Source organism: Cyprinus carpio, chromosome A3, assembly GCF_018340385.1.
Source record: "Cyprinus carpio isolate SPL01 chromosome A3, ASM1834038v1, whole genome shotgun sequence".
Taxonomy (NCBI): domain Eukaryota; kingdom Metazoa; phylum Chordata; class Actinopteri; order Cypriniformes; family Cyprinidae; genus Cyprinus; species Cyprinus carpio.
This window is the reverse complement of record NC_056574.1, coordinates 2773716-2795245: the sequence shown is the minus strand read 5'-3', so window position 1 is coordinate 2795245 and position 21530 is coordinate 2773716. Positions and strand designations below refer to the sequence as shown.

Below are 21530 nucleotides of genomic sequence, written 5' to 3'. Positions count from 1 at the left end.
TCCCACAACAACATATAAATGGTGAAATATTTTTTTCACAGTTTTTTTCTAAATTTGGGTCTTACAGGGTTAAAATCTTTTTTTCTCTCTTTGAAACTTTTTCTCTTCAAAATATTTTTTTTTGTCTGTTCAAAACCTTTTTCAGCCTTTTTCAAACCTTCCTCAAGGCTGTGTTTTGTCTCCTTTATTAGGCTATATATTTCATATCAGATGATTGTATAAGTAAACACAATAGGTTTTTTTATAAAGATTGCTGATGATACAGTTATCGGGAATCTTCTGGAAAATAATGAAACATGTCAAGGTCCAGTGGTTGTCGACTTTGTGAAATGATGAATGTATGTAAGACAAAAGATATGATTATCGACTTCAGAACAGAAACACATTCTTCCCGGGCTACCTTTATTAGGGCTAAGAAGGTGCAATGTGTGGAAAGTTATAAATATCTGGGGACCACTATTGATAATAGATTGTGTTTTGATGTGAATACAGAGTGAATACAGCAACGCCTATATTGTTTAAGAAAATTAAGATCATTCATATAAATAGGACATTGATGGTATTGTTCTGTAAGTTGAGCCGGTGCTGTCCTTTTCTATTAGCTGCTGTCTTGGAAATCTCAGTGTGAAACATAAAAATGCATTAAATAGAAGAGTTACTCTTAGTGGGAAGATCATAGGTAAAGAACAAAGAAGTTTTTCACTTTTGTTCAACAGAAATGTTTTGAGTCAGGCTCGATCTGAGCTCTTGGACAGTGACCATGTTTTTGTATCCAGAGTTATGCTTCCTTCAGGTTCCCGTTATAGACTACGAAAGATGAAAAGTAACCAATATAATTTTGTTTGTCCTCTGCGCAATTCGGCTGTTAAATGGTTCTAAAGGATTTTTTAGGGAAATTTATTCTATTTTATTTTATTTATATATATATATATATATATATATATATATATATATATATTATTATTATTATTATTATTTTAACTTCTGAACTTCTGCTTTTTTTTTTTTAACAAGGAAGGTATTGTAAGTGTCTGTTGAATTTCTGTTTCACTGCATCCAAATTGCCCACAAGGGATCTCAATAAAGCTTCACCTTGACCTAAACAATACAGAAATGACACCTTAAAATTTCGCCTAAACTATATAACTGCATATGAAAAACTTCAAAGGGCAAACAAAACAAAAGTGTACAAAAAAAACAGAACTACTCGTTTGAGCTGATTATCAGAATCAGAAATGCGTGCAAACTGATCAGAGCTCAGAACAGAACAAATGCTGATCTTGTGACTCTGGGATAACCAAATACATTTTGTGGTATACAAACAATTATTTATACAATTATTATACAAACAATTATTCCATACCACTTGCTATTCAATTCTGTATATTATTTATTTTAAGGAATTATGTATTTTTAATTGCATAGGCTACACTTAATTATTGTCCTAACCATCTCCTAACCCAAAACATACCCATTGGTAACCTTCTTGAAATATTTAAACTAATTTATTTTAATATATTCTGGATTTAAATAGATTTTTCTTGGAAATAAAGACTTCAGTTCATTAGCCGCAGTCGAGCACATCACATCTGATGTGTGACACACTTAACAAAGTGCAGTAAACAGTGAAACAACTGCACTACAAATTAGTGTGTTTATTAGTACTTTAAGATATTTAAAATGATTTGAATACAAATACTGTTTAACAACATCCAGCAGCACAATGAACTGTTTTGCACAGATACGTAAATAGACTAAATGGAGATTACCGACACCCTTCGAACACTCAAGTTCACGCCAACTCTAACATTAAAATTAACATGGAAAGATAAAATAAATAAATAAATAAAATAAAAATAATAATAATAATAATAGTTTCCATGGATCTAGTCTTTGCATGTGTTTGTTTGATGTTTAAATCAGGTCTCCTCTGTTGGAATATAATTGGCTAGATGGTGCTGTCCAAAAATAAGATCCTAGAAATGCAGTCCTAGAAAAACATCAACAATTAGACCTTTTACATTTCCTACACCATACCAAAACTATGTAACCAAAACAAAACAAATGACATACAATAAACTATTCTTCATATCACTGAAACTTTAATAATCTACTAAAACATTAAAGGTGCCATAGAATGCATTGATACAATATTTTGAATTGCTCTCTGGTGTCTACATAGAAGGTATGTTGCTTAGGTAAGGGCAAAAATTCTCCAGAAACAGTTTTACATGTCCATTTACAACCCTAGGATTTGTCTCTAGAATGAAATGGTCTGTTTTTACCTTATTTGGAAAGGTCATGAATAATAATGTTGAGCTCTGTTCTGATTGGCCAGTTCCCAGCGCGGCTCATTTCAGTGGCTTACACAGCAAACATCTCTACTGTCCAGCGTGAATGATGGAGAGATTAGGCATCCAACCTTATATGACTGAGCCTGTATCAGATGAAGATACGATTTTGAGAGATTTGGCAAGAATGTTAAGCGTCCGTGGTATGAGCATGAACCCTGCGAGATGCTGGCCGAGTGAACGAGGCTTGAGAGAGAGAGATGTGAGTGAGGGCACAGACGCAGCCTCTGTGTTGACAGATCTGTCTGTTATAAGCGTTTTTGGACTTGTCTTTTCCACTTTTTTGACACTTTAGAAAGTTAATAAAGAAAGATCTTGCAGTTAAGGGTCAATAATATCTTTATCTTAATTGCAAAAGATTTGAAATTATTTTGGTTTATTTTTATTTTTATTTATCTTTTTTTTTTTTTTTTTAATTGCAATATCTGGCAACACTGCATCGATGATTCGGCTATGTGCAGGTCCAGCTGGCCTAGCCCTAGAACATCCTTGGTATCCGTTATGCAAATGTTGGGGGCGTAAACATTAATGATCCCGACTGTAACGTCACAGTCGGTGTTATGTTGGGATTCGCCTATTTTTTGGTGTTTTTTTACATCCATGAGATTTACATAAGAAGGAGGAAACAATGGTGTTTGAGGCTCACGGTATGTCATTTCTATGTACAGAAATCTTATTTGCCAAGGTAAATACAGTTTTCCATTCTATGGCACCTTTAATAATTATTAACATCCATAAGTAGGTCTGACCACCTCGAACAGTTCTCTAGATTTTAAGATGACCTTGCATGACACAAAGTCTTGCAATATGTCAGTTTTTAGAGCACATGAACCTAACAGTCATGTAAGGATGAGAAGCTATTTAAATGTGGAAGGGACGTGGTAAAGTGAAAAACTTACCTTAAAAAAAACAAAAAAACTTTCACTGATATCCTCGGACTGGAGAAGCGCGTGCACTTCAAATTTCCCATGATCGAAGAGGGCACTATTATGCATGTGCGAAGTAAATATCACAGAACAGACTTGTTGCGCACGCAAGTTATTTAAGGTGTTTCAAATGTACCAACTGTACCCGGTCTACCCTACTGCAGAAACACTGGGTTGTTTTTGTTCAGACCAATGCGAAAATCGACCCATGTTTTTACCCTGCAAACACGCAGAGCTGTAAATGTGAACCAGTGGATTGATAAGAAGATAATTTATTATAAAATTCTAAACTAAAATGGGCTTGTTATTCAATTAATATAATAATTAAATGATAATAATTGTTTAAATATTATAATAAATCATGTAAATCATGCTTTTTACAGTTTAATATTTTATCTTAAACATTGCCCAACGCCGCTCATATGGTATTCATTTTATTTGTGTAGGTCTTAAAAAGTCTTAAATTTGAGCTTAAATCCTGCAACAAATTAGTAACTACACTTTTTTAATGCAAAACAATAGTAATTTTATGATTCAGTTATCTTTATTTTGGATACCCCTCAGCGCTACCAAATCTGCTTTTGGTGCACCATTTTGTAGTGGATCAAACATATTGAATAGTTCTTCCCAGGGGTGTGGACTCTCGAGTCACATAACTTGAGACTTGACTCGGACTCGAGTCCCTGTGACTCGGAAAGACTTAATGATCAGATCAGAGTCGGTATAAAGGTTATCACAACTTTTGAAATGTAGTTATACTAGATGGGAATGTACTTAAGTGGCATTGGTAGTCAGTTGGTAAATTGCCTGATTCAAGTTTGCAACTGAACTAACATCACTATAAAGCTTTATTTGTTAGTGTGTTTTTTAAACCATGAACAACATGTGACCTAAACTGTGCAATGTCAATCAATCAAAAATCTGAAACAAATATATCCAGTATATTAAAACTTTATTGGAAGGGTTGAAAGCTACTTTTGACAGTCAGGCAAGAGTCATTTTTCATCAAATAAAGACTGGCCTTCATTTTGTGTCTTTCTATAACATTTTATTGATTCATCATGTGATATGACAAAATAATCAGTAGAGATATCTATCTTATATATTCTTGGCAATACAAAAATAAGCAGAATGATCTGAGCTGAATGTGTGCATGTCAGTAAGAAAATTTACAGAAAATAAGCATTTAGTTGTTGGAGCATCAGAAAAGCTTCTGTTATCATCAAGTACAATTTATCAGACAACTCAGACACCTGAATTAGCAAAAGAGAGAAAAGACAGTGTGGATTTTGTATATTATATTGAGCAGGACAAGACAACGTTTTGGATATAGGTAAGAATAAGTTTGTGAATCCTTGGAAAATGTCCAGCTTTTGTTACTAAATTCAAGGTGTAAATTTCTTACTCCACCCTGTATTTAATAAAAATGCAAAAAGTTGATTTTCAGGGTGTTATTAGTTCAGTCAGATTGTGTTTGTCTACAGTAATCAATGCAGAATTCCAAATATTTTCAAAGGGTTCACAATTTTCTTGCCATTGTATTTAACTAAAATATTTGATTGGTAGGATTATATACTACCGTTACATTAAATTTCAGCAACATGAAATTTCACACATTTTTATACATTATCAGTTCTAACACTACATGTATTAGATGATGAGAAGTCTTACTCTTTATAGATCTGTCATTAAACGTTCAGTAGTGAATATAACAAAATACTCAGTACAATCTCTATAATTTAATTGGTTAGACGACACAGTTTCACTGCTGAGTTACTATCAAATCCAAACACAGCATAGAGCGGCTGAGTGAATGTGGTCTGGACTCTGTGTATGAGGCTCATTGTGTCAGAGACGCTGTAGAAGGACAAAACCCCTGCGCTGTGATCCACATACACTCCTACTCTATTACTGGACACTGCAGGGAGTTTAGTCTCTATGTTATTGTGCCTGAATGAGCAACAGAAGGGAGAGCAGAACAAACTCCAGGACTGATCATTACGCCCAGCAGCACTTTCAGGACCATCTCCCTTCCTCTTGATGCTCTTATACGTCACTGCTATATCCACTCCTAATCTCCCATCACCAGTCCACTCCAGCTCCCAGTAACAGCGTCCAGTCACACTCTCTCTGCACAACGCCTCCCACCAAGACTCAAATCTGTCTGGATGATCAGGATACCGCTGATGTATTTTTGTGACAGTGATCACTGTGTTCCCCTCAGACAGGTGCAGTAAATTATGTACTGAGTTCAGATCCAAAGTCAACAGATGGGAATCTGATGGAGAGAAATGTAAAACCTAAATTTATCAATGGCCATCAACAAGTATTCTATAAACATGAATAGTTTTAGTTACAATTGCTGCACTCCTTCTCTTTGCTACTATATTAATTAAAATGGTTCAGCCAAAACTGTAAATTCTGTCATCAATTACTCACTCTCATATTGTATTATGACCTTCTTCTGTGACACATAACAGTCATATTTTGAAGAAATTTGTGGTCAAGCATTGGATGTCAACTGTATGGACATTTTCACTTTAAGAATTTGAGGTTTATACATTTGCTTTTTATAGCAAAATCTTCACTATACTGTTTGTGAAGTGCTGTCATTGAGTTGTTACAGCATAAAGATACAGCTAATCCATAATTAAATTTGCTTATGGATTTTAGACATCTGTATGTTTTCATGTTAACCTACATTGTAGGAACTCCTTCCTGGTCTGATTTTCAGGACTCAGAATGAGCTGAATGGATTTCACTGTGAACACCAATACAAATGTGTAATTTAATTCTTACACCAGAAGCAAAATTAAACCTATTTATATTTAACAAATGAGAAAAAACTAATTCCTAGAAAAGCACCTCTTCCAGATATCTTGTCTGTCTCCTCACTGCAGAACTGCTGCAGTTTGTCTCTGAGTTGAGAGATGGATTTCACTACATCATCAAAAGAGGGATGAGAACTGACAGTGAAGCCGTCTGTAGATCCAGTGAGAGAGACAGAAGACAAACTCTACAGACACAAAGACAACAAGAGGAACTCTTAGTAGAGAAGTTTATTAAAGTCCTCAGTCCTGTGTTTGAGACGATCTGTGCTACCTGGAGGAAATGAACATGATCTGGTGTTTCTGAAAGCTGCTTCAGCTCAGCATCTGTCCTCTTTAGATCCTCAATCTCCTTCTTCAGTCACTCCAGTCGTTCTTCAGCTTGACTTACTGCAGCCTTTTCCTGATCTCTGATCATCTGTGTCACCTCATATCGACGTCTCTCAATGGAGTGGATGAGTTCAGTGAAGATCCTTCATCAGACATGAAAACAAGTGGGGAGACACACCTAGTTTGCATCCCTATACTGTGGACTCCTTGAAAAGGAAATCATCCTGAATCAACTATGCAACCCACACCTACCCTCAATTTCCAACTGGAGGAGGTACATAGATGATATTTTTTTCATTTGGACCGGTTCTGAGACTCAGTTAAAACAGTTCCATGAGTTTATCAATGCTAACAGTTGCCATTTGAAATTCACAATGGAATATGACAAGCACAGGATGAACTTTTTAGATATCCTTGTTTATAGAGACTTAAATAGACTGGGATCCAACCTGTACCGAAAAAGCACTGACAGAAATTCTATTCTTCATGGACATTCTTTTCATCCTATTCCACTCAAGAGGAGTCTGCCTTTGTCTCAGTTCAGTCGCATTCGCCAGATCTGTAGTTCTGATAGTGATTTCCAAGCCCAGGCAGCTGATTTAGAAAGACGTTTCCAACAGAGACAATACAAACATGAATGGATTACCCAAGCACGTAATCGCTTTGAAAATATATCGCAAACTGATTGTCTCAGCAAAATCAGATCCAGAACTTCTGAGTCTAGAGTTAACTGTATTGTCCAATACTCGCCTCTTGGCAGAGACTTCGAATCCATCATTAAAAAACATTGGCACATTATTGACTCTGATCCAGCACTTAATGCTTCACTACATCACCCCGCATTGTGTACAAGAGAGCACTTAATCTCAAAAACGTTGGTGAGAGCGCATCTTCCACCATTGACTCCACCACATTTTTTGCAGTCTATTTACTTTCTGTAAATAACTCCTGTAAATAACTCCTGTAATTGTGTTAATTTTGTTAATGTTGTGTTATCGTTTTGCTGACTTGATATATGATATATGTAACACACTTTTGTGGTACCTTTTATGTATCTATATTTTTGCTCATCTATCACGACTGCCTACAGTGGTAGAGACATTTTTTTTTAAAAACTTTCTAGGCTATGCTTTAAGCACTGCAGGCCTTCTCTTAGCCACTTAATATATCTTTGTATTACAAATGTTGGTTTATATATATTTTTTTATTATTTTTTTATCTGTTTTCCTGATGTAATAGCAATTTAACGTGATTGGTCATGTGATCAAAAAAGTATGAATAAGATCATGTGACAAAAAATTTACACATATATAGATATCATTAAAACCACTAGTATCAATGTCTGATGAAGGGCTTGGGCCAAAAACGTTACACGTGGTGAGCTATCATTAAAATTGCTAGGAGCATTTTCTGGTGTGCGGACTCATTGTTTACCTTTGCAACTACTTGTCTGCCCAGCACCCAGTTTTATTGTTTTGGATGTGCGCGCTGTACCGTTGAACTTCAGTGAAGATCCTCTCACTGTCCTCCACTGCTGTCTGTGCAGAGCTCTGATACACAAACTCAATACAATCAGTTCATTCATTAGTACAGGCACAGTGGCTTCAATCAGAATGAAAGAGCTCCAGCACTCGAGGAAAGTCAAAGTCCAAACTGACATCTCTCCAAACTCACCTTATGAGACCTCACAGCCTTTCTCAGCTCCTGAAGATCTTTCTCTCTCTGCTGGATCATTTTTAGGATTTTTCTCTGCGTTTCCTCAAAATGTCTCTGCAGAAAACAGTTATGATTAATGTTTTTTGTAAAGAAGTAATTTCTGCTGACCAGGGTTGTGTTTATTTGATCAAAAATCTAATAAACAGTAATATTGAATTTTCAGCAATAATTTCCCATTACTCCAGTCTTCAGTGTCACATGATCTTCAGAAATCATTCTAATATGCTGATTTGCTGCTCAAGAAACATTTCTGATTATTTTCAGTGTTGAAAACAGTTGTGCTGCTTCATATTTTTTGCAAAAACTGTGATAGTTTATTTTTCAGGATTCTTTGCTGAATTCATTCACATAATGAATCTTAATCTCACCTTTGTTCCCAGTTAGATCAGATAAAAGTCACAGACATATTTTTTGCTCGAAACGGTATGAACAGCAGCTACGCTAATTCTTTTCTATCTGCCTTTCTGTTCCTCCCCCGGGATGCCCATCTCGAGGTATCTAGAGATTACTCCAGCTCCAACGTGGATCCAGCCTCACAGAAAGACTTCAGATGACCCAACACCTGTGAAGAGATGATGCTGACCTCTGCGAGGACCACAGATGACGCCAACTTGAATCAACATGCACAGCTGCCAAAATTTCTCTATATTGTAATCATTATGATCAAATTTGCCTAAAATTAATTTGTGTTAGCTAACTGTATGAATCTATTACCTTGAACTGTTCATTTGTGAAATTAACATTACTTGGACACATTCACTTCTGATAACAGAACATGACCTCCCATCATGTGTTCCTTTTACCGGGTCACCACTGAAAGAATCCTCACCAGCTGCATCACAGTGTGGTACGGATGCAGCACTGCATCCTGTCGAAAGACTCTGCAACGCATAGTGAATGCAGCCAGCAAGATCATCAGTGTCTCTCTGCCCTTCCTTATGGACATCTTCCACACCCGCCTCACTAGCAGCGCCCTCAGCATCGCTGCTGATAGCTCACACCCCTTAAATCTCCACTTCAGCCTTCTGCCTTTAGGGAGAAGGTACCGGAGCCTCCAGGCTCGCTCCATAATGCTTTTAAACAGCTTCGTCCATCAAGCTGTCGGGAAGCTGAACTCTGTCCATTACCTTCCCCCCCTTCCACCCACTCATGAACTTTAAAAAAAATCTACAGTTCACCCCACATTTCTTTCATTGCACACAGGACACTTTATACTCTCTGCACTTACAGACTTTACAGTCTTTTTGCACTAATGTCATACTGCTGCTATCACATACAAATAAGCTTACAAATGCCTTTATAACAAGAACTCCAAAATGTTTACGTTTTGGATGTATATTTGCATTTTACAAATTGTTAACATATATGTGGACATATATTTATACATTAACAAAGTTCAGTGTTTACATTTACTCATGTATATTCATTCAGAAGTTTTACAATATTCTGTCTTATATATATATCTATATATCTATATATATATATATATATATATATATATATGTTTACTACAAGTACACTGCTGCTACCTTCATACAAAAATCAGTATTATATTGCACTGACTGCGAACATTATTATATTATTTTATACAAACTTCTATAGTGCACTGACAATGTAAACACTTGTTGAGAGAGAAGAGAAACGATATTTCAATTCCTCTGTATGTCTGCACATATGCTGGCACTGACAAATAAAAAACCTTGACCTTGACCTTGAGATCACTCTAAATACTCAGTGTTCTGTAAAGCTGCTTTGAAACAATGTGTATTGTGAAAAGTGCTATACAAATACATTTGAACTGAACTGAATTGAATTTACTGTCACTTTCAATCAACTTATGTATCCTTGCTGAATTTTTATTTTTTTTTATTTTTTTTATCATACTGATCACAAACAAATGTAGTGTATATTATATTTTGTTATATTATATTTTTGAGTGAATGATCTAATAGTTGAATGAGTTTAGTACTGCACCCTTAAAACACAATTAATCATCCAATTCCTTAATTGAGAAAATAAAAAAAATCACATACACAAATGAGGAGAGAAAAAACATTATCCTGTCACTCATGAGATCCAGTAGGGAGCAGTACATACCTGTTTCTCCTTTCTTTCTGCTGCAGCTGATACAGTGTCATGATTTTTGTGTTCATCCACCAAACACAGCATACAGATACAGATACAGCTCTGGTCAGTACGGCAGTAAATTTCCAGCATTTTATCATGTTGAGAGCAGATTATCTCCTGCAGTCATCCAGTGGCGTCCATCAGATAGTGTCTTTTTCCTCTGAAGAGACTCTCATGCTGTTCAAGGTGATTTTGACAGTAAGAGCTTCTACACTCCAGACATGACTTCAGTGCCCATAGGCAGAACAGACATGGACAGAGCATTACATACAAATAAGTGGCACTAACAGATACAATAAGGGTAGACAGTGTTAAGAGTTATAAGTAGTCATAAGTAGTCCTGAGGTACTAATATAAGATTATAAAAAAAAAAAAAAAAAAAAGTGACGTGACACAGCCAAGTATGGTGACCTATACTCAGAATTCATGCTCTGCTTTTAACCCATCCAAAGTGCATACACACAGCAGTGAACACACACACACCGTGAACACACACCCGGAGCAGTGGGCAGCCATTTATGCTCAAGGGCACCTCAGTAGTGGTATTGCCGGTCCGAGACTCAAACCCACAACCTTAGGGTTAAAAGTCAACCTCTCTAACCACTAGGCCACGACTTCCCCAAAGGTTGTTGGGGTAGAGCAGTGTCTAAAATGTCATTGTAGAGTGTCGCAGAGCTACATGAAAGAAAATTAAAGTGGCAGTGCAGATGCAATAAATAAATAAACTTAAGAGCAGCAAACATTCCGATTTTGGATTTCCGAGTAGAGCAATGTCCAAAATGTCATTGAAGAGTGTTACAGAGCTACATGAAGGAATATTAAAAAGTGGCAGTGCAAGTACAATAAAAGTAAACATAAGAGCAGCATGTATTCCGGTTTTAGATGAAGGATAGCTGGTTGTTAAGCAGTCTGACAGCTTGAAGATAGAAGCTGTTCTTCAGTCTGGTTGTCCGTGATCGGATGGATCGTAAGCGTCTGCCAGATGGCAGTGTGGCAAACAGGTGATGAGCAGGGTGAGTGTGATCCTTGATGATACTGCGAGCCTTTCTCAAGCAGCGAGTTTGATAGATGTCCTGTAAGGCTGGGAATTTATGTCAAAATGATGAGGTCTGCTGCTCTCACCACTCTCTGAAGAGCTTTGCGGTCGAAAGAAGAGCAGTTGCCATACCATACAGTGATGCAGCTGGTCAGAATGCTCTCTATACTGCAGCGCTAGAAATGTGACGATGTTAGAGGTGATGCCAAACCTCTTTAGCCTCCGCAGGAAGTAGAGACGCTGACAGGCTGTTCTCACTATGGTCTCTGAGTGTAGGCTCCAGGAAAGATCCTCAGAGATGTAAATGCCAAGGAACTTGTAGCTCTTAACTGTCTCTACTATCTCTCCATTGATGTGAATGGGAACGTGACCCTCTCTATGTGACTTCCTGTAGTCCACGATCATCTCCTTGGTCTTGCTGACGTTTAGAGAGAGATTGTTATCAGCACACCATGTTATGAGTGCATTAACCTCATCTCTGTAGGATGTCTCATCGCCATTAGTGATGAGTCCTAGGATAGTTGTATCGTCAGCAAATTTGAGGATGATGTTGGAGCTATGCTTAGCAGAGCAGTTGTAAGTGACAGGGAGTACAAGAGAGGACTGAGTACACATCCCTGTGGGGCACCAGTGCTGAGTGTGAGTGAGGAGGATGTGTGATTGCCAATTCTAACCACCTGGGGTCTGCCGGTAAGGAAGTCCAGGACCCAGTTACATAAGTGACTGTTAAGACCCAGATCTTTCAGTTTGGCTATAAGTTTGGTAGGGATGATGGTGTTAAATGCAGAGCTGTAATCAACGAACAGGTGGTGAACAACATAGGTGTCTCTTCCCTCAAAGTGTTCCAGGGCAGAGTGTATGGCCATTGCAATGGCATCATCAGTGGATCAGTGGATCTATTCAGTGAGCGGTTTGAGCGGTAAGCAAATTGGAATTGGTCCAAGGTGTCAGGCAGAGAGGAGCAGATGTGGGATTTGACTAGACGTTCGAAGCACTTCATGATGACTGACGTCAGTGCTACAGGGCGGTAGTCATTCAGGCAAGAGACAGTTGTTTTTTGGGAACAGGGATGATGGTGGTTTGCTTGAAGCATGTGGGGATCACTGTTAGTCTCAAGGAGGGGTTGAAGATGTTGGTATGACATCTGCTAACTGGACAGCGCAGTCCCTCAGGACACGTTCGTGTATGCCATCTGGACCTGGAGCTTTCCGGCCGTTGACTATCTTGAAGGCCTTACTCACTTCGAGTGTGGTTAGAACCAAAGGGCAGTTGTCAAGGTCAACAGGTATTTTCACAGCAGGGAATGTGTTGCCTGTCTCAAAGCGAGCATAGAATGTATTGAGCTCATCTGGTAAGGAGGCAGACAAAGACCCAACACTGCTTTTCCTTCCTTTCGTAGTCAGTGATATAGCGCAAACTGCTCCACATGCTTTGAGGGTCAGAGCCATGATATTCTGACTCCACTCTGTCCCTAAAGTCTCTTTTGGCTGATTTGATGGTTCTTTGAAGGTCATACCTGGACTTCTTGTAAGCAGTTAGATCCCCAGAGTTGGAGGCAGCAGTTCGTGCTCTTAATCTGGCACGCACCTCACCGTTGACCCATGGTTTCTGGTTAGGAAATGACTTAACATTAATGGATGGGACAACATCATCTGTGCATTTGTTAATGTAGCATATCACAGAATCTGTGTATTCATGTATGTTGTCTCCTGCTGCATCTTGAAACATCTGCCAGTCTGTGGATTCAAAGCAGTCCTGCAGTGTGGAGATGGCATCTTCACTCCATTTGTGAACTGTTTTAGAAAACGTTTTTTCCTGTCTGTAGGCTGGTAACAGCAGTATGCTAATGTGGTCACCTTTGCCAAATGCTGGTCAGGGGAGGGGTTTGTAACTGCCCTTTAGTGTTGAATAGCAGTGATCTAATGTCTGATCACCTCGTGTGGGGAAACTTATGTGCTGGTAGAATTTGGGAAGAACTTTCCTCATATTCACCCTGTTAAAATCCCCAACAACGATGAAAGCAGCCTCAGGATGAGCAATTTCTAATCCATTTATGGTGCTGTACAGTTTGTCCAATGCTTTCGTTTTGTCCACGTGAGGCCGGATGTAAACAACTGTGAGAATGATTGAATTAAACTCCCGCGGGAGGTAGAAGGGACGCACTTTAATGGAGAGCAGTTCGATCTCAGGGGAGCAGTGTGTAGATAAAACTGTAACATCAGTGCACCAGCGAGTGTTAATCATAAAGCACATGCCTCCACCTCCGCTCTTACCGGAGTTTAGCGATCTGTCATGACGAAAAACGGAGAATCCAGGCAGTGTAATGGCCGTATCGGGTACTTCTGAGTGTAACCACGTCTCACAGAAAGCCAGAACGCAGCAGTTACGAATGTCCCGCTGGTATGTGTTTCTCACATTACGTTCGTCAAGTTTGTTATCCAGAGACTGTATGTTGGCTAACAAGAGAGGAGGATTAAAACTTATTTTCCGCGATCTGCATAGAATTCCAGCACGTTTGCCTTTCCTCCTTTTCCGACGGTGTCTTAGGATGCAGGCCAGCAACAATGGGAGCGCGTAGACGCTGAAGCTGGAGTTCCGAGGCGGCGTTGTTTCTGAACCGAAGTTTAAATTAGATCGGATGTCCTGTAGTGTTTGTCGATCATACTGGATGAGAGTCTGTACTGTCTGAGCAAAAGTATGTATAAGAAGTAACACGAATAACACAAAATAACATGAAAAAAAGCTAAGTTTGCACAGAGCGCTGGTCAGCGACGCCATCGTAGCGACACACCGGAAGGTGGTAGTCTTTTCATTCTATATTTGTATTCCTGTCGAATGGTTCAGTCCCAGAGATATCGGGATATTAATGCAGTAACATGAAAATACAACACTGCATATCTAAACTCTTGGGAGCTTCAGAACGTGTTAAAATGAACAAAATCCCTTCTTCCAAATATCTCTGAAACCAATTCAAATATAGTATGAAAAGACTACTGAGAGCAAGTTAATGTCACAACTCTAGCATTTCAGTGTATGTTTGGTACTCAGGCAAGCAAGGCAATTTATTTATAAAGCACAATTAAAAACAACAGATAGTTGACCAATGTGCTGTACAAATTCTCGCCACAGCCATGTCACCCTGTAGCCCAGGACTGGTTGCCCGCTGAAGCTAAGTAGGGTTGAGCTTGGCCAGTACCTGGATGGGAGACCTCCTGGGAAAAATAGGTTGCTGCTGGAAGAGGTGTTAGTGACGGGGACACTATACTGTAAAAAAGCACCGTCCTTCGGATGAGACATTAAACTGACGTCCTGACACTCCTGACTCTGTGTGGTGAGTATACTGGCATCCAGGTGGATGCTGCACACTGGTGGTGGTTGAGGAGATAAACCATCATATGATTGTAAAGGGCTTTGGGTGTACAGCAATACACAATAAAGCGCTATATAAATGCCTAATTCATTAATTCATAAAATGCATAAAACAAACAGTATACAACACAGACGTCCATCTATTCAATATAAAACCGCAAGATGCCAACATACAGGGGCAAACTGTTCCAAGCCTTCGGGTCCAGCACTGCAAAAAGCACGGTCCCCCAATAATTTACTCCTTGACCTAGGAATAATCAAGATTTTCTGGTCAGAAGACCTAATTGATCTGGATGGTAAGTATAGTTGTTACAAATCTCAGAGACAGGCTGGTGCAGGGCTGAAAGGTATATTCTATTTAATTGTTTTGATAGAGAGAAACAAGCTACATTTCTAGTTTCAACATTATTTATTCTTCAGACATTCCCCTTTAAATCCATTAAGCATCATCTGTATGCAAACCCAGATAGCACAGGTACATGTATGTCTGTAAGAAGTCTGTTAAGGATCTCTTCATCTGGAAAGTATCTGCTGTGTACAAAGATCTGGTAGACGTCTTTAAGATGTCAGTTTTACATCCATTCTAAATCAAACATTTTAAAGACATTTTCTAAACGTCTATTTGACGTCTGATAAGAAAAGTCCTATAGACGTATTGCAGATGAGCAAACACGCTAAAAAATGTCTTGCAGAAGTATATGCAGACGTCAAATAGATGTCTCAGTGATGTGCACAGATATGGTGTAAAACTGCCTTAATTTGTAGTCAAATCCTATATTTATAAGGACTGTTATTGTATGATAATTGTTGGTAAATGTTATTTAAATTGTTACTCATGCAAGATTATCTTGTATTCTGTTCTAGAACCATAACTTTTGTAATCAGTAAATGCCTTATTGAGATTCTGGAGTCTGGGGTGAATTCTTCAGCTAAATTGTCAGTATACAGTTCTGACCGACAGTCTGCAGGGGTTCGAATCCACCTGAATCAGAACTAAAATTTAAACACTCATTAACAAGTGGTCCTTTGAGCTGGAGCCTCAAATTACTGCAGAGAAATGACATCCCAACCAGAGCCTCCAGTTGTCCGCCCCAGACGACATATAAAGCTGTCTGCATACTTAGCAGACTTGGAGACCTGGTGCTACAGGATGAATGGCAAAAGACTAAAGGAGACTTGCAGAGAGGGAAGGAAGAGCTGCATCCTCGGGCTTGACAGTCTTCCTGGGAGGACATGCAGAGGGAGAATGATGAGCTTCGCAGCTGCATTCTTCAGCTGCCAGAGATTTTAAGTGCATTACAAGGCCTTAAAGTGGAGAATGCCATCATGAAACATGAGATCCAGCAGTTAGCCACAAATGTGGCCACCCCACACAAATCGGTGTCTCCAGTACCAGCTCATTTTCATGTGCCAGAAACATGTAATAGCCAGCCGGTGCCCACCATACAAAGCAGAGACTTCTGTCAGTACCCCTCTGAGTGAGAAAGTAGAGACATGGTCAAAACTTGATCAAGAGGCCATCAGACTTTTACAAGAGAAAACTTTGAAAGTTAACGTAGATGGTTTCATGTGGTATGCGACTCCACTCCTTCGCATACAACACATTCCAATTCTGCACATGCCAAAAGAAGCTGTTCTGCCGCAGCTAAGAAGCACTGATAGAAAGCTGATGAAGAACCCTGATCAGGCCTGTGCATACAAAACTGAGATTGAGAGACTTAAGAAAGCTGGCTATGTGGAGAAACAGCAACCATGCGAGGTTGAGAGATCACAAGAATCATGGTACATCCCTCACCATATGGTCACACATAAATGCAAAAATCGTGTCATTGACAACTGCTCATTCCAGTATGAGGGCCAAAACTTGAACGAGCTGCTTCTTTCAGGACCCACCTTGAGTCCCACCCTGCTGACAGTGTTACTGCAGTTCCGTGAACACTCCACAGCCTTAAGCAGTGACATCCGAGGGATGTTTCATCAGGTGAGGCTGCTTCCTGATGACAAACCTTTAGTTTGGTTCCTGTGGAGAGACATGACCATAGATCAAGTATCAGATGTGTACCAGTGGCAGGTACTGTCCTTTGTGACTACTTGCAGTCCCTGTTGTGCCACGTTCGCTGTGCAAAAGCATGTGCTAGACCACAGTCAACCAGGAGATCAGGTGAGGGAGGTGATAGAAAAAACATTCTATGATGACAATTGTCTTCACAGTCTCAGCTCCAAAGATGCAGCCAAATATCTTGTTGACCAACTCTGTGCCCTGCTAAATGAGGGAGGATTTGAATTGCAACAGTGGGCCAGCAATTGCCAAGCAGTGGTCTATGAAGCGGTGAAGAGCATGAAGCGATGAGCATTGAAGCCAATCACAGACGTATCTGTTGAGCAAATGAAAACAATGACCAATCAGCGCTGTTTAAGAATCTGCTCAACAGCGTTCAAATCTAAGTCGGAAATGGATGTTTTTAAAATTTTTGTACCGAATGGTATCGCGGTTGGTACTTTTGACAACACTAGTCTGCAGGGGTTTGAATCCACCCGAATCAGAACTAAAATTTAAACACTCATTAACGAAGTGACCCACATGTGGGTTTTGACAATTGAAAATTAGTACAATTTGGACATGAAGTGTCATTACGATACTCATATCTCTGGAACTGAACCATATAGAGTCTTGGAAATCAAGATTACAAAAGAATGAGAATCTAAAAGGATACTGAGATATCTTTAATTCATCTTTAAAAATTATATTTTTGCACTAAGATAGATACGTTCAAAGCAATTGCTTTCATAGAAGGAAACAATACATTTCTAGTTTCAACATTATTTGTTCTTCAGACATTCCCCTTTAAAACAAAAATGAATCAGCTGTATGCAAGTAACTTCATTAGGGTTTTGACCACAGAAATGTGTACAGTTTGACAATTTACTCATAAAGTCACATTAAAATCTCTATATCTTTGGAAATTATCCATTAATAGGCCCTTAAATAAAGATACCAAAATAAAAGTTTGTTGAACACATCCTTGTTGAATAAAAGTATTAATTTCTTTCAAAAGAGAGAGAGAGAGAGAGAGAGAAAGAAACTAACCTCAAACTTTTGAATGGTAGTGTCTTGTTAAAAAAAGGATTTATATTTTAAATAAATGCTGTTCTTTATTAAAAAAAAAAAACAAACCCTCTTTATTCATCAAAGAATCCTGAAAAAAAAGAACCACAGGTAATATATATATATATATATATTATATATATATATATATATATATATATATATAATATATATATATTTATTTAGCAGCACAACTGTTTCCACAACTGATAGGAAATCAGCATATTAGAATGATCATGTGACGCTGAAGACTGGAGTAAATATGTTAAAAATTCAGCTTTGCATCACAGAAATACATTATATTTTAAAGTGTATGAAAACAGAAATCCATTATTTTAAATTGTAATACTGGTAATACGGCACAATATTGTTGTTTTGTTCTGTATTTTTGATCAAATAAATGAAGGTTTGATGAGCAAAAGAACTAACTGACTCGATCCTAATGATCTGAGTGGTCTGTTGGGTTTATATTCAGTGAACATATCTGCAATGTATTTAGGTCGTAGGCCATTGAGTGATTTATAAAAGATTAAAAGTACTTTAAAATCAATCCTAAATGTAACTGGAAGCCAGTGTAAGGACCTGAGGACTGGTGTGATATGCTCAGATTTTTCTGGTTCTAGTCAGAATCCGGGCAGCAGCGTTCTGGATGAGCTGCAGCTGTCTAATGGTCTTCTTGTGAAGGCCGGTGAGAAGACCATTACAGTAGTCCACCCTGCTGGTGATAAAGGCATGAACAAGTTTCTCCAAGTCATGAATGGAAACAAAACATCTAATTCTTGCAATGTTTTTTAGAGAATAGTATGCTGATTTAGTTACTGCTTTGACATGACTACTGAAACTAAGGTCTGTCTTCAGAATCACACCAAGATTCCTGACTTGATTTTTAGTTGTAAGACCCCTAGAGTCAAGGTATGCATTCACCTTGAAAACTTCATCTTTGTTTCCAAATACAATAACTTCAGTTTTTTCCTTGTTTAACTGAAAAAAGAAAGTTCTGGCACATCCAACTATTAATTTCATCAATACATTGGCAGAGGGAGTCATTGGGGCTGTAGTCATTTGACGAAAAGGCTAGGTAAATCTGTGTATCATCAGCATAGCTGTGATAGGCAATTTGGTTCTTTCTCATTATTTGACTTAGTGGGAGCATATACAGGCTAAACAAGAGCGGTGCAAGAATTAAGCCTTGTGAGACTCCGCATTTCATGGACGTCCACTTATGCTCTGCTATACTCACATAATAACCTCTCCCTTCTAAGTATGACCTGAACCAATTGAGTACCATCCCAGAAAGCCCGACCCAGTTTTCCATCAAGTATTATCTTAATGAGCGCAGTCTCTGTGCTGTGATGCAGTCGGAAACCAGATTGAAAATTGTCCAGGTATCCATTTGTTCAGCTCATTAAAGACTACCTTTTCAGTAATCTTGCCTATAAAAGGAAGATTTGATATTGGTCTATAATTGCTCAATATGGTGTTATCAAGATTGCTCTTTTTCAGGAGGGGCTTAACAACAAAAGTTTTCAGGGAGTTTGGAAAAGTCCCAGAAAGAAGTGAGGTGTTCACCACTTCTAAGAGATCTGCTTCTAAACAGTTAAGCACCCTTTTGAAAAAATATGTGTGAAGTGTTTCAAGATATCAGGTTGACGATTTAAGGTGCTGTACTATTTCTTCCAAAATTTTGCTATCAATTTCTTCCAAAGCAGACATAGTATCTTTTTGATATTTCGGACGAATCTGTCTGACCTCTGCATAACTTGGGGATGTGCTAATCGCCTTCCTGATATTATTGATCTTCTCAGAAAAGAAGGAAGCAAACTCATTGCATTTGCTGTCTGAGAGCATTTCACTGGGAATCTGACTTGGGGGGATTGTCAGTCTCTCAACAGTAGCAAAAAGAGTGCGAGTGTTGTTTAAGTTACTTTTTATAAGGTTTGAGAAGAAGGTCTGTCTAGCTGTAGCTAGTTCCACATTGAAAGCATTAAGGCTTCTTTATAGATGCTATCTTTATAGATGCTATAGTGAATTTCAAGTTTCTTCTTTTGCCACATCCGCTCAGCTTTTCTGCATTGTCTTTTCATACTCTGCACTGCAGTTGATTTTCTCCAAGCTGATTTCTGTCTGCCAGTCTTCTTACTGACTTTCACAGGAGCAATGTCATCAATAACATTCTTAACTTTTGAGTTAAAGGAATCAAGGAGAAGATTACCAGAGTCTGCAGAAATGCTTGGTGTTAAAGATATAGCCTCCATAAATAGCACACTAGTGTTCTCGTTAATGCATCTCCTTCTGACAGAGACAGATCTAGATTCAGTGGTAGCAGAGATCAATATATCAAAGAAAATACAGAAGTGATCAGATAGTGCTACGTCCTTAATAACAATGGATGAAATGTTTAGAAGGTATGTCCACGATTGTGTGTAGATTCATGCACATGCTGAATCAGGTCAAAAGTGTTTAAAACAGTTATCATTTATTTTGTAGTTTTGTTTTCTGCATTATCTATGTGAATATTAAAATCCAATGCAATAGCAAAACAGTCAAACTCTGAGGAAATCATTGATAGCATTTCTGTGAACTCTTCAACAAAGGCTGGAGAGTATTTTGGAGAAATTGTAGTATTTTGGAGTAAATTGTAGTAAATTGGAGTATTTTCGAGAAATTGTATTTTGTACACCACAATCTGTTGCGCCATTAGGGGAAGTCGTGGCCTAGTGGTTAGAGAGTGTGACTCCTAACTCTAGGGTTGTGGGTTCGAGTCTCGGGCCGGCAACACCATGACTGAGGTGCTCTTGAGCAAGGCACCGAACCCCCAACTGCTCCCCGGGCCCCGCAGCATAAATGATACCCACTACTCCGGGTGTGTGTGCACTTTGGATGGGTTAAATGCAGAGCATGAATTCTGAATATTGCACACCACACATATCTAAATATCACTTCACTAAAACTTTCATTAATGTTCAATGCAACACATTTTTTTCTTTCTGCAATTATACATTTTAGGCAAAGTGAATGGCAATTTTTTTTCTTAAGGTGGGCCTTTAGCCCCGTTGTACCCTACAATATGATTATTGTTAATTAAACTGAGATATAGCAATATAACTTCTTAATTCATTTGCAACAAAACTATAAAGTTCTGTTGCAAACAGATGAAGACATTAGTAGGCTTCTCAGCTCACCCCTCCACATGCAAGCGTTCGGAGTTTCGGCAGCCCAACACTGAATATTATATTGTGGGCATTGTATTTTGATTAATAAAATAAAAATTATAAAAATTACAGTACAAAAATGAAATTTAAATCACCCAGCTTCTAAATAAATGAAGCAGTTATTTTTATTTAGTTAAAAACGGGCCAAAAGAGACTTCCGAACTAGTAGGCTACCAGAAAGGGGTTTAAAAATATATATATATATATATATATATATATATATATATATATAGATATATATATATATATATATTATATTTTTTTTTTTTTTTTGCTCAGCATTAATTCTTAAATCCCTGCATGATTTTAGCCATACATTATAAATATCAAATACGTTATAGCTTGACTACAAGTTTAAAAACAATGCTGCAATTGTTATAATTAAGGAAATTAAACTTACCATCATGTGTCTACACAGGCGATAATTCCAAAAATGCGAAACATTGAAAAATAGGCATATTTTATTCAAGACATTATTATATGACATCAGCATGCATTTATCATTCTTACAGTCACCACCAGAATGTCC

At 38.1% G+C, this 21530-nt stretch overlaps 1 pseudogene; it reads right to left on the bottom strand.

Annotated features, from left to right (window-relative positions):
• Nucleotides 1–4482: 4482 nt before the first annotated feature.
• LOC109046737 lies at nucleotides 4483–6715 on the bottom strand (annotated as a pseudogene).
• Nucleotides 6716–21530: the final 14815 nt, after the last annotated feature.